Genomic DNA, 14,736 nt, shown 5'->3' on the forward strand with positions numbered 1-14,736 from the left:
TAGCGATGTTCACGCACTGGGGACCTAACTGGCACTAGAGTTTTAGGGTTTTGTGTCTCTTCATCATAAGAGGGTTGCGCGCCTGTTGATGGAGTTGTCGCTATCTCTGGTGCTAGTTCTTGTGGTTGATCAATGTCAGGGGTAACACCTGTATCAGAATCCAAAATCTGGTCGATATGTCTGCGCCAAATCATATCTGGCCCTACGCGCACTTCATACGACAGGGGACCGTTTCGAGAGTGCACAACACCAAGAATCCACTTTTCTCTGCCTCGATAATCGCGAACTGAGACTGTCTGTCCAACCTGAAGCTCTCGTGTTGTACTAGCGGATCTATGTGCAGCTGTCTGGTCCGTTTGTTTGTCACTAACACGGCGGCGAATATCCGGTTTCAAAATATCCAAGCGAGATCTAAGCTGTCGCTTCATGAATAGCATAGCAGGCGATTGTCCTGTTGTACTGTGAGGTGCACTTCTGTAAGCAAGAAGAAAGTTAGCGAGTTTTGCTGATGTTGATCCTTTCTCCCCCGCCATAGATTTTAGAGCTTGCTTAAAAGTCTGTACAAATCGTTCAGCCAGCCCATTGGTTGCTGGATGGTACGGAGCAGATCGGATGTGTTTGATACCATTGCTCTTGAGGAAAATTTGGAATTCCTCAGACGTGAACTGGGGCCCATTATCGCTAACAAGCTGTTCGGGAACTCCATTGCGTGAGAAAATGTCACGAAGAAAATCAATGGTCTGAGTTGTGTTCGATGATTTGGTACACACAACCTCTGGCCATTTTGAGTGTGCATCCACGACCACTAGGTACATTTGTCCAAGGAACGGTCCGGCATAATCAATATGGATGCGTTGCCATGGGGTCGTTGGCCATTCCCATATATGGAGTGGTGCTGAAGTTGGATTACGCTGAGCTCTTTGGCATCCAGAGCATCCTTTGGCAATTTGTTCAATATCATGATCAATCCCAGGCCACCAAGCATAGCCTCGTGCGAGTGTTTTCATTTTCACAACACCGAGGTGCCCTGAATGTAACTCATCAAGGACTTTCTTGCGAAGCTTGGACGGAATTACGACGCGTAGTCCCCACATAAGGCATCCCTCATGTACAGAGAGTTCATTTCTGCGTGTATGAAATGGTGCAAGGACGGAGTCGTGAGTGTGAGGCCACCCTTTCATGGTATACTCACGAGCCTGGGCGACTGTCAAATCATATGCTGTCTCCCGAGCTACTTGTGAAGATATCACTGGCAAAATTTCGAGTTGTGAGACATAGAGAAGATTATCTGGGTCACTGTACTCATGAGTGACCTCTGGCAATGGCAATCTCGACAGTCCATCGGCATTACAATGCTTCGCTGTATTTTTGTATTCAATGTCATAGTCATGACTCCCAAGAAATATCGCGTATCTCACCAATCGTGACGCGGAAGTCGCAGGAATGCTCTTTGCAGGGTTGAATATGGATGTGAGCGGTTGATGGTCTGTAACCAGCGTGAATTTCCTTCCATAGAGATAGTTATGGAATTTCTTAACACCCCATATCAGTGCTAAGGCTTCCTTATCAATCTGTGAATAGTTACGTTCTGCCGAAGATAGTGTGCGTGATGCGTATGCGACTTGCCGCTCAGATCCATCTTGCATAACGTGAGACATCACAGCACCCAACCCATATGGTGAGGCATCACAAGCTAACTTCACCTGTAGATCTGGGTTGTAATGTGTCAAAACTTCCTTAGAAGTGATCAGAGTTTTGGCCTTGTTGAATGCATTTTCACAGTCTGCAGTCCAAACCCATGGTTTATTCTTCTCAAGCAGTCTGTTGAGTGGGTGCAGTATAGTGGCCAAATTCGGTAGAAAGCGGTGGTAGTAATTGATGAGCCCAAGGAATGAGCGCATTTGGCTGACATTGGTTGGTTGTGGGGCATTGTTCACTGCGTTGACTTTGTCCTGAGTCTTATGTAGTCCCTCAGCATCAATCTCGTGCCCACAGAAGACAACGCGTTTCTTGAAGAACTCACACTTTGACTTGTTGAGTTTTAATCCGCGGTCATCAAGAACATTGAGGACTCGCTCGAGGTTGTGAAGATGCTCTCTATCATCACGACCTGTCACAATCATCACGTCAAGTATGCACTGCACACCTGGAATTCCTTGGAGGATTTGCTCCATAGTACGCTGCCATATGGCTGGGGCGGATGCTACTCCAAATGCAAGGCGATGCATCTGAAAAAGTCCCTTGTGTGTGTTGAGTGTCAACAATTTACTTGACTCATCCTCCATAACCATGTGTAGATATGCTTGAGTCAAATCAAGCTTGCTAAATCTTTGTCCACCTGCGAGTGTTGCAAATACATCTTCAATTTTAGGCAAGGGGTAATGGTCAATCTTTAAGTTCGCATTGACTGTAACCTTGAAATCACCGCAAATTCGAACTCCGCCGTTTTTCTTTGGAACTGGTACGATAGGCGTTGCCCATTGACTTGTGGCAACTGGAGTTATTATATGTTCACGTTCCAGTCTTTCTAGTTCCATCTCAACTTTAGGTCGCAGTGCATATGGCACTTGTCTTGCTTTGAGAAATACGGGGGACGAATTGTCTTTGAGCGTTAGTTTCCCTTTAATGCCTTGTAACTCACCAACTTTATCACTGAATAGCTTCTCATGTTTCTTGAGCAGCGAGTTGAGGTGAGTGTCTCTCATATCCATGGAGGAGGTTCTCATGGCTAAAATACTTGGCCAGTCCAATGTTACTGTAGCGAGCCAATCACGACCGAAGAGGGGAGGACCACCTCCTTCGACAACGTACAGTTTCTGTGTACAACTCTGTTCTTTGTACTGGACATGTACTGTCAGCAATCCTGCAGGGGAAACTCTTTCTCCTGTTTATGTTTGCAACTTTACTTTTGATGGTTGCAGAGTTACTGTCGGTAAGAGTTTTCGATAGTCAGCCATTGAAATGATCGAAATGGCAGATCCTGTATCAACTTCCATGGTGATCGGGATATTGTTGACTTTCGGTGTGACCCATATCGCTGTGCTCATGTCACACCGAGAATTTACATTGTTGATATTGACTCTTCCGATAAAAATTTCATCATCCTCCTGTTCATCATTTGGAATGTTCTCCATGACTTTTGTTGACTGCGCCTTCCCCTGGTAAGTATGCTTACGTCTGTTTGGATTAGGTTTGAACGTTTTGTTCGAAGGGGTCTGTGGTGGCTTTGAACGACATGCAGGCGCAATGTGGCCTGGTTTCCCACAGGAATGGCAAGTTGCGTCTTTAAATCGACACTGATCTGGGCTGTGATTTGACCTTCCACAGCGGTAGCATGAAGTTGAAGATTGGGAGCGTGATTTCACATTAAATTTGTGAACAGTAGAATCAGGTTTTAACTGCTGACGAAGCTCAACTGCATCCTTAGCAGCTGTTTCCATTGCAGTGGCCATTTCCAAGGCTTTGTTTAGTGTTAGTTTTGCCTCAGCGAGCAGTCGCTTCTGGATACTTCCTGCCCGTAACCCACACACAAATCGGTCACGGAGGGCATCATTCAAATAGTCACCAAAATTGCAATGTTCAGCAAACCGTCGGAGTTAAGCGAGGTAAGTACTGACACTCTCACCCTCAAGTTGTTCTCGCTTGTGGAAACGAAAACGTTCAGCGATGACAAGTGGCTTGGGTGACAAGTGTTGTGATAAAATTTCAACTAACTCCTTGTATGTCTTTGTGGATGGCTTGTTTGGCGTAGTTAAATTTTTCAAGAGCCCATACGTCTTTGGTCCAATAAGGCTGATAAGTGCAGGCACTTTCTTGGCTGCTGGGATTGAGTTCACATCAAAATATTGTTCAAGCCTTTCAATATATGTAGGCCAGTCTTCCTCTGTCCCATCAAAGGGATCAATTCTGCCAATCATTGATGAAGCCATGATCTAGAATGGTAGCTCAAGTTCACAGAATTACATGTAACAGCAATCGGCAATGCGTACGCCACACGAGTAGAGATGAACTGTCAGATTCAGTCTATGTGTATATGTACATACCCTCACTGGTGTTGTAAAACGGATCAATATTCACTCCAAATTTCCACATTTTATGCAGCTACCCTGGCGAATTTGTACATTAAATTTGTACTCTTAATATCACAATACTTAGATCTTTAACATAGCAGGCTAATAATCCCATCCTCGTCGCCAGTTGTGGTGTATTTACGTGGAGAAATACTTAAGTGTCAGAGTAGTCTAGCACAGAATAGCTGCCATTTTGAGAAGTGGTTTATTCACATAACCTTTGACCTGGTATACATACATGGACTGTGCACTATATATATATTCATGAGCCGATCATAAAGTAGTGCCACAGTGATACATTACAGCTGTAACACGGCGGAAATACCCCGAATAAAACATGTACCTTTTCGGGGTTATACCCTTAGCCACTTTACTACATGAATAATTGTATACATCACCCGAAATCCCTTCAGAATATTGCGCTCAATAAGGCCTCTATGGTTTCTGATCCTCCAACCGGAGACGAGCCAGTTCACGTCCAGCTGCGGGCACGCCAGAAACGCGAATGATTTGAATCATGCGCCCTCTTTGTTCACAGTGGTGCAAATAGGCTGTGGAGTTTTTATGTACTGTACATTTGGTTAATAGCGCCCTCTTGAGCCTCAAGTTGAGGGTATTCGTTAGAATTTTGCAAAACAAAACTACACAGCTCACTTGACTCGAACGCGTACGGTTCGATATCTGTATGCGTATTCGTATCCGCGACTCTGCGAAACCTCTCTAATAAGACGGACACAGATTGTACGAAATATTGTGATATAAAAAATATAAAAAATAAAAAAAAGTGAAAAAAAAGTAATGTAATGGGGTAAAACCGAATTAGGTTTGCTGGAATATAAAACTTAAAGTCACCTGGAAATAGAATTGTTTTTCTTTCAAACATAAGAGTATATGCTTACGAACAATAAAACATTGCTTTTAGTAATTGTTTGTCACGATTTATATGTTTAAAAAATATATAAAGTTGTTTGGGGGGCTGACTCCGCCTACCCCTTTTGTGACGTCATTCAAGGCAGACTTTGCCTGCAAAGCGTATAGTAAACACACGTGCAAAGTACATGTACGTCCAAGTCATGAGTTGGTACATTTCAAAAAGTTTTTTTTCTGCATTCAGCAGCAATCACCTGGTCGGCATTGCCGGAAAAAAACATTTTTTTTTTTTTTTTAACGTAAAAACTCACGACTTGGTCCGTACATGTACTTTGCAATTGTGTTTACTCTACGCATTACAGGCAAAGTTTGCCTCGAGTGACGTCACGAACAGCGCCCTCTCGGGTCGGGGTCTACTCTTAAATTTGTAAATAACATAAGAACTGATTTTTTAAAACCTTAGTTAACTGTTTATTCACATTCAACTCATCAAAACACATATATTAGTGACAAAAGCTTTATTTTGAAAAAATACCACTTCCAGGTGACTTTAACTCTCAATATACGGCAACTATGGTAGCCTACGTCTAAACGTCTAATGTCACCACAGTTTGTAAGTGACGACGTGCGGCATCTAGCCTAAAGCCCGTGCCAATAAGTGACACAACCCCACATCATGTACGTACATGTACATTTAGCTCAGTATAGATGAGGCGCAAGGGTTGTAGGCAAAATCATGTTCCAAACGACATACCTTGGTTGGCTTGTGCCATACAGACGATTGATTGTACTTGTTCAAATTGGTACATGAAACAACAACTCACCTAAAAGGTTGTCAGTTTCAAGTGGATTGACGTCTTTAAATTGTTCCAAATTCCACACGTACTTGCTGTTTGTCTTGTCTTTACCTGCTTGCCATTCGTCTTAAACAAAACATTATTGTAAAACATTGAGTGAAATAAATCCTTTACTTGATTGTTAAGAGCTTCATGTGACCGAAAGAAAACTAAATGCTGTGGAACTATAACTATCTTGAAAACATCTATAAAGTCAAGGTTTGATCAAGTGCAACTATTTCGATGAGAGATACTTCTACAAGAAAACAAACTTTAAACAGAACAAAAAAATAAAAAAAAAAAATAAAAAAAATAAGACGAATAGATTCATTACCATTAAATAAGTTCATCTGGATTGCGGAAGTATATTAAATTAAAGATTCGTTGTTACAAATCCAAAATTATGTATGATGTTACTTACATATAATTTACAAAGCTCCTGGCTTAGGAGTGAAACGTAACTAATAGTACTAAATTACATGTAAAGTATACATCATACATAATTTTGGATTTGTAAAAACGCACCATGCTGTCTCTGTGGTAATGTCAGCGTCTTGCGGCTCATGGACAGTTATCGATTCACCATTATCGACTTACCAATATTGATTTACCATGGTCGTTTCAACATTATCTTTTCCCATTATCGACTCTCCATTTCTGATACACAGTTATATTTTTACGACTATCGGTTCACCGTTATTGATTCACAAATATTATCGAATCACCATTCTCGATTCACCAACATCGAGTAGTCGTTATTGGTTTACAAATATCGACTCACCAATATCGACTAATTATTTTCGATCAAATTATTGATTCACCATTATCAATTCAGCATTTTTGATTTCAGTAGCTCGGTTTCTATGGAATCTGGATGGGATCAGAAGCTGTTAAAGCAAAATGGTGCAATAGTCATCAATAATTGGGTTTAAGTTTTATCAGGTTTACAAACCAATGAGATTTCGTCCATCATTTCTAAATCCAGCTTTAGAAGAGTCTTTAGGATACTCTGGGTCGGCAGCTTCTCTCGGTAACATTTCCATCCTTCCCCCACCCATTATAACCTGGCATAGATTCATGAAGAATTAGTATAAAAATGACCGTACCATGAAGTTGGTGGTCGGCATGCAGCAATGACTAGCAGGAAGGGTATTCTAGGAAGCTGCTTCTTAAATAGACGGACACCTAGCCTTGACTCAAGGCTGTTGGCGTAGTGTGCCCCGGCCCGGCGCGATTCGGCAGTCTGCACGCTGTGCATACACGAACAATGTACATGTATACAGTACATTGTATGTACAGTACATTGTACAGTGAGAACTGTATAGCGAAGTCGTGAGTACGGTCGTGTCTTTCTACTTTCAACCTCGCACACGTGGCTCAAACAACAGCCTTGATGGGTCTGTAACAGCTTTATCGGAATTCCGATAAAAGGGCGTGCATGATCTGGGCATGTCATTCTAAACATTGGCCAATCACAAGCGCGATTGAGAATGACGTATTACTGCTAGCAATCATGCCACGTCCATGTGTGTATGTTTGTGTGTGTAACGCTGTACGCTAGCTAGCTGTATGGACATGAGCGTGGTGTCACTATGGTGTATAATGGGTCTGAATGCGCTGCCGGACGGTACTCGGGCTACCGATGTGAGCCGGACAAGCCTCGCTCGGTCGGTACGGTGTCAAAAAACTTCAAAGTGAGGAGGGGTTCCTTGGCCCCGTTGTCTTGTGTTTCATTATAACACGAGGACTAGCATCAGTACAATGTAGCTGGTAGATTTGTCCCTGAATGGGAAGCTGCTTTACTATAAGTGTAACGTTGTAGTGTAGTAGTATGGCAAGAGTTAGTTTATGAAATTGATCTTTACTTATAGTTGTTGTTCAGCCACACGCCATCTTCTACCGTCTGGTATGTTTTTGACCAACACATAATTTATTTTCGATCCCCAACTTTGATTTACTGCGAGAAACGTAACGCATAGTATGTGTAGACAAAATAAACAGCTGGGTTTCTTATCTCATCTGGTCTGAAATGGGGAAAACAGAATCTTATTAAATGTTAGTGCTTCAAGGGGATGGGGTATGCCCAACATAATTCTAACCAAGTAGCCATTGCCGGAAACCCATGACACCTTGATACTTTTTGAACTTTTCTCAAACACACTTCACACACTGTATGGTCCCATTTTCTTCCTTCGTATTTTTAAATCCATGATTGGTGCATTAAACTTGGTTGTTTTATCTTGTTGAAAGCTTCTGCAGTTGTGCCACGATGTAGGCTACTGTTGCAAATTATACACCATTGATTTACACAACTTTGTTTTAGGGTAGGGATTTCTTCCTCTCGCCCGCCGCCATTGCATTTTTTTGCACAGCAGCCACGGCTTGTTGTTTACGTCGGAGCACGTGCGTGTGCTTGCAGAACGTTGTGATTGACATCGCAGCAAGAGTTTATAGGTCAACCAACAACCAATGAGAACGGGTTGTTAGTAAATATTACCATAATGAGCTCCGCCCTAAATTTTGGCAGTTACAAAACCATCAAGGCGCTACTTAGAAGTACTCATGATGTACCATACGTGTACCATACAGATGGTACATGTAATGTACAAACATACAGTAGGTATGTGTGTGTACATACGCTGTACACGTATTATATGCACTGTGTTATGTATGGGGTGCGCTGGCGGAACTCAGCGACGGGGACTGGGATTTTGCAGGTCGCGGCTGGCTGTAGCGCCTTGATCAAGGCTAACGGACACCATGCATAAGGTGATACTGACAAGTTTGAAATAATGGCTTTCGCCAACCTTTCATTATGTAGCACGCTTGAAAAATTCTATAAATTGATTAACTGTTCTATATCGTTCTAATTTAACATCTATTATGTTCTATATCGAGTGCTTCCAGCTACCTGTTTCAGTGCCGGTCAGTTTGTGAGATACTTTGATTCAAAAACCATAACACCCATGACAGAGGGTGGCGAATAATCAAACGGTACATTCAGAATAGTGAACGCAAACACTGGTTTGTGTCAATGTTGCAGATTGTACCTGTGTATCCTGTCCGAGTGTTATGAGTTGCTGTGAGCGATGTCAATGCAACCGATGTCAGTTTCCTTCTGCGGTATATCAGAGTCACACACCCAGTCTCGATGGGGCGAATGTGCGTAAAGTGCGGCAGGGGTAGCGTGTGTCACACGGGCAGTGCTGACGAATCCCGTTGCCTTGCCTTTAGAAAGCACACAAAGCAACGAAAACCTAATTTATTAGCTATATTATATTCGATCGATACAATTTCAAGAACACAAGATTAAAATTATTACAAAACACATGACAACAAATCAATGAAAGTAAATCATAATTATTATACACATATTGACTGGCAATGAGGTAATTGTACGTCTACCCCCGAGGGACTTTGAGTGACCAGAAGAGGGACCTATTTCCCGAGGCTGAAGGCCAATGGAAATAGGCACCTCTTCTGGTCACTAACATGCCCGAGGGGGGAATAGACGTACACTAGTACCGAATTGTGTCGGTCTTAAATGTGAAATAAGAACAACACGTGGAAAAGAAAGGATGTTTTGTAGTTGCTGTTCACGGTTCAAGTCAAGAGAGGGCGCTGTAACCGGGCACTATTTTCAAAGAGCTAGTTCCCGCAAAACACATGCGCCGATCACTAGACTAAGCTCATCCCACGAGACCGTGTTCAGCCAACCAGAATACAGAAAAGGCAAGAGGTGTGTTATAAAACATTATATGAATATGTTGACGTTCTTTAAAACTTACCAGACTTTTGAGCAGATATCATAACAGACTCCACATTAGCATTGAGACTAGATTTACAATCTCCTTTAATAGCAGAATCGTCTAGCCCTATCACTGCTGTCTTGGTTTTAACACCACTAAAATAAGCAGTAGCCGTACCAGCCGAGTCCGGTACTTGCCTGTCGGTATTGTACGTCTAGAGGATGAAAGAGTGCAGGAAATATTCTCAGACTAAATGCTCCGTATGTTTGACCACGTGGGGCGCACTCAATATAGTGGGTGCGTTCGTTTAGCTTCCCTGGGTCGACCCCGATCTGCCCCGGTACGTTCGAATAGCTTTGACGGGGCTCATCCGGGTCAGCCCCCATCCCCCCCCCCCCAATGCCCTGCTTGTGGAGTGGGTCACTTGGGGTGACCTGAGGTACATGCCATCACCACGAGAGGGTGAGTGTGTTCGTTCGATTAGCTCTTGTCAGGGGTTCACCCGAGTGAGCACCACGGGGTCGACCCAGGGAAGCTTATCAGGCACACTAGCCTTGCTAAAGGCAGTCGCGTTATTCGCTCCGAAAAGACGCCGCTGTAAACCCACCCGTATACCCTGTGCGTGGTGCGTGCGATTAGACCGCATGACCCACCCGTATACACACTGTCACATCGTACGACTACTGTGCACATAAGTCATCCGCACTCATACCACTAACCGCATGCGGAGGCCGTCAGGCCGACAGCCTTGTATGTCGGTATACTTTGTTTTGCTGTTATGGTTTTTCAGCATAATTGTATGAGGAGTTGTAATAAGATTTGTTTAAAAAAAATCTCCTCGAAAACCTAATAGTTACGAAAGCCCTCCTGAAAAAAACAACGATGTTTAAATCTGTGATAACGGCTTGATTCGTCATAATGGATTCACCAACGCCTCCCCTCCCATCCCTACCCCCACTCCTCCCCGCGTAAATAGCGGATGGCGTATCAGCGTTACAAATCCTTAACGATTGAATGTGCATACAATCTAATTACATACACGTTTTGATGATTCCGTAATGATGAACTGTAAATTGTGATAACCGAATCAAAATATCTTGGCGTTTTTTTTTAGCACTATTCGAAATAGTTGATCCTCAATGTACACGTTCTTAATAAATTGTAGGCCTCTCATTGACATGCATGGAGTATTTATTAAATTACTGGGCCCTCGACTTCTTCAATGCTATTTATTTATTCAACAATCTTCTCCTGCATTTACAGATATTTGTTTGTTCATAACAATAAGTAAAACAATGGAAAAGGGGAGTGGTACGAGGTCTTAAGCGTTTGTCTAAAATCAACAGTATCTTAGGCCCCGTTCCCACTGGACCCCGCGTTAATTTGGCCGTAAACAAAAGACTAAGCCGAAGGCAGGCCGGGTCCTTCATCTACGACCACGACCCCGCCAGTTTGAAACGAATGTTCAAGACTATGACTTAGCACAATTTATTCTTACTAATATAGCAAAGCCATTTTTGGTTTACATGAATAGGCCCAAAACAATTGGAATGGACTTGTAAGTTCAAACTTGTGTTAAATAAATCCTGATCAAAGTTTGTATAAATCTCTCATAATATGCATTTGCAACTTGTCTGTACTCTGAATGTAGCTGGGGGCAAATGTGTGTAAACACCGTTTGTAATGTTGTCAAAGACCAGTGTTCACTCTTGCCGTATCTCAACTATGCATAAAATAACAAACCTGTGAAAATTAGAGCTCAATTGGTCGTCGAAGTTGCGAGATAATAATGAAAGAAAAAATACCCTTGTAACACGAAGTTGTGTGCTTTCAGATGCTTGATTTCGAGACCCTCAAAATCTACTTCTGAGGTCTCGAAACCAAATTCGTTGAAAATTACTTCTTTTTCGAAAACTACGTCTCTTCAGAGAAAGTCGTTTCTCACAGTCTTTCATACTGCCAACAGCTCCCCTTTACTCGTTACCAAGTAAGGTTTTATGCTAATTTGAGTAATTAACCAATAGTGTACACTGCCTTTAAGCACATTTTGACGATTTTGAGATTTTCAATATATGAACGAGTCCTTTATGTCAAAGAAGTTGCCCAAGATGGGGACAGAATCTCCGGGGACAGATTTCCATGAGACACCGGCCCAAGGCGGAATCCTGCCATACGTGTTTTTTAAAACAATCAAAATTACTTCAATCTCATCCAAAAGTTCATTTGATTGTTTTTGATTTTTGTGGTTTGTATTGATTGTTTTTGCTCCATTGAATATTCTTGTTTCCCAAAAGCATTTGTGCGTTTCGGTGGTAGTATACTCTGAGAAAACAAAGAATACAATTGAAAATCAGTTTTGAAATACCCTTTAAGGGCAAAGGCAGGACACATTAATAGGTAACTCTCAACCACTAGTGAGTCTTTCCACTTGGTGTATCTCAACATATTCTTAAATTAACAAACCCTTGAACATTAATTTGAGCTCAATTGGTCGTCGAAATTGCGAGAGAATAATGGGAAAATCACCCCCGTCGCACAAGTTGTGTGCTTTCAGATGCCTTCAGTTTGAGACCTTAACAACTCGAGACCTTAAATACTTCTTTCTCAAAAACTAGGTTTCTTCAGAGAGAGCCGTTTCTAACAATGTTTTATACTATTAACATTGCTCATTATCAAGTAAGTCTTTATGCTAGCAATTATGTTGAGTAATTACCTATGGTGTCCAGTGCCTTTAATGTTGCTCTGTTGGTGGCGCACTCTACTATAAATACATTGTCATTGCATTTCGATTTCGGAAAAAAGAACCCACTGAGTTAGTGTTAGTAAACATATACTTCAAAAGAGTGGAAGCACGAAAGAGATCCATCTGAACAGTATAAATATTGCGTACACAGTTCTTTCTTTGATAATAAACTTGCACTTTAACTCACAATCATTAGGGAAATACATCAATTGAGCGGAAATAGAAGGAAAACGGCCAGGAACTTCAGGAAGCAATCACACAGTGCAACCCAGTAGGGCGGATATACATGTAAAAACACCATACCATTAAAGCGTGTACAAATTGATCTCCGTTGGTAACATACAGCCTCATCCAAACCAGTGATAGAGTAAGTCACTGCTTTCAATTAGTGACTTTACCACAAACACAATGTAGTGTAGAGTTTTACACCATTGGTATCCATTCAACATACAGCCTCATCCAAACCAGTGATAGAGTAAGTCACTGCTTTCAATCAGTGACTTTAAACACATACATGTAGTGTAGAGTTTTACACCATTGGTATCCATTCAACATACAGTATCATTCAAACCAATGGTAGAGTAAGTCACTGCCATAAATCAGTGACTTTAACACGGTATTGATCCACAATTGTAACATACAGCCTCGTCCAAACCAATGGTAGAGTTAGTCACTGCTTTCAGTCAGTGACTTTTACACGTATCTATGATTGGCTGCTCATCGATTGTCAATCAAATATCAAAGTAGACTGATGAGCTCTTCAATGAAAATACAGCAGTATTTAAACGCGCTGCACCAGCAGCAGTGCTCATAACAACTTTGCATCTTATCGGAAGAGAGAAACTGAGAAAGTTTGTACTACAATAACACAACATCAAGGTAAGTGTTTCTCTTTATACTGTCGGACCCGGACTTTGGCTTCTAGATGCATGCGGTGTATTTTAGGGTAGCCTATTATTTCAAGAAGATTGCAGTTTTGGTCAAAGAAGGGGCACCACTCTACCCAATAAAGCAGTAACATTTACGGTGCTTTACCTGGCAGCTGGTGCCAGGTAAAATGCAGTAAATTTCACAGTAGCATTTTTGTAAATTGTGCCTTGAGGGGGTAGTTTGCTAAACTTCACTTTGAAATTTACTGCACTTTTAATACCTAGCACCCTGGCTGCCAGGTATACAAAGCACCGTAATTTTGACGGATTATTTTTAACAGCGTATTCAGCTGAAGTTCTCATGTAGTGTTTGTGTCACTTGCTCTCTGCCAACATTAGTGTACTGTGGTACTGTTTGGTGGTACAGACTGTAATGCCGTTGCATTTCCCGTTTTGGAGCAGCAAGTTCCGCTGGTATTCTGTACATTGTCTTGTTCAAATAGTGGGCAATAAAAGTTTACCTAGACAGTTTCAGTTGAATGTGCATGATATTCTGCTCGTTTTAATGTGTGTGTACTCTTCATTCAAAAGCTGTCAACAAAAAAAACAACAAGTACTGATGAAATGGCATTGTGTGACATGAACACTTTGTTATTTTGTTTTACAAAAACAAAACAAGATTGAACATAATGCAACACTTTCACAATTATTATGGTGATCGGTGTTTTGTACAGCCGACGTGGGGAAGGGCAACCGAGGTGAAGCCGAGTTTGGCTGTTTTCTCCAAAAGTTTACCCAAAACCTGGACCCCGTCACGGCGGAGCATGCAACATTAATTGTTTTATTTTACCATGATATCGATTCCTCTTGTTTGGGGACAAATTGTTACGATCCTCCATTATTGATACGACAATAGTGACACAGTTTAAAACTATGACAGCATATTTTGTAAGCCAAAACATGGTGGCACACTGTTTAAGGTGTTGTCACTTGACGTTTTAGCCATCGTATGTCAACGTATGAAAATTTTAGCGAGTACGCTGGCGTACGTCGATTAATTATGGGTGAAGGCCCCGTCACACCTTGACGTTTAAGCCAGCGTATAGCGACGTATGACAATGTTGGCGACTACCCTGGTGTACGTCAAATAAGTTATGGATAACTTTGTATAAGTTAAGAGCACGATGAAACACGCTGATATACACGTCGATGTAAGTCGTGTGGCTCATGAAGGCCCTGTCACACCTTGACGTTTTAGTCAGCGTATGCCGACGTTTGCAAATTTCTCTAAAACGTTGGCATACGCTGAACTATCGATGGATTTTTCAATTTTGAGTGTATACGAAGCGTATTCATAAGGAGGTGGACGGATGCATACCGTAGAAGTAACTTACACAGAGCGTTTTCATAACGAATGCTTAGCGTGTTGACGGCGTTAACAACTTATGTTCTACGATGGTCCAACTATTGCATAGAGCGCGGGGGCAGCGTTTTGCCGACGATCACATACAGTAGCCTATAAAGAGGGTGCCTCTCAACGATTGAAATAATAACTGCACTTGACATCGTATTAATCCTCATGCGAATCCAAATTGTATA

The 14,736-nt window shown here is 41.9% G+C and overlaps 1 pseudogene; it reads right to left on the minus strand.

Moving 5' to 3' along the window:
• The window catches only part of LOC139950938 (alkaline phosphatase, tissue-nonspecific isozyme-like), a 127,996-nt pseudogene that overhangs the window by 60,857 nt on the left and 52,403 nt on the right, over positions 1 to 14,736 (minus strand).

The sequence above is a fragment of the Asterias amurensis genome, chromosome 18 (assembly GCF_032118995.1).
Source record: "Asterias amurensis chromosome 18, ASM3211899v1".
NCBI lineage: Eukaryota > Metazoa > Echinodermata > Asteroidea > Forcipulatida > Asteriidae > Asterias > Asterias amurensis.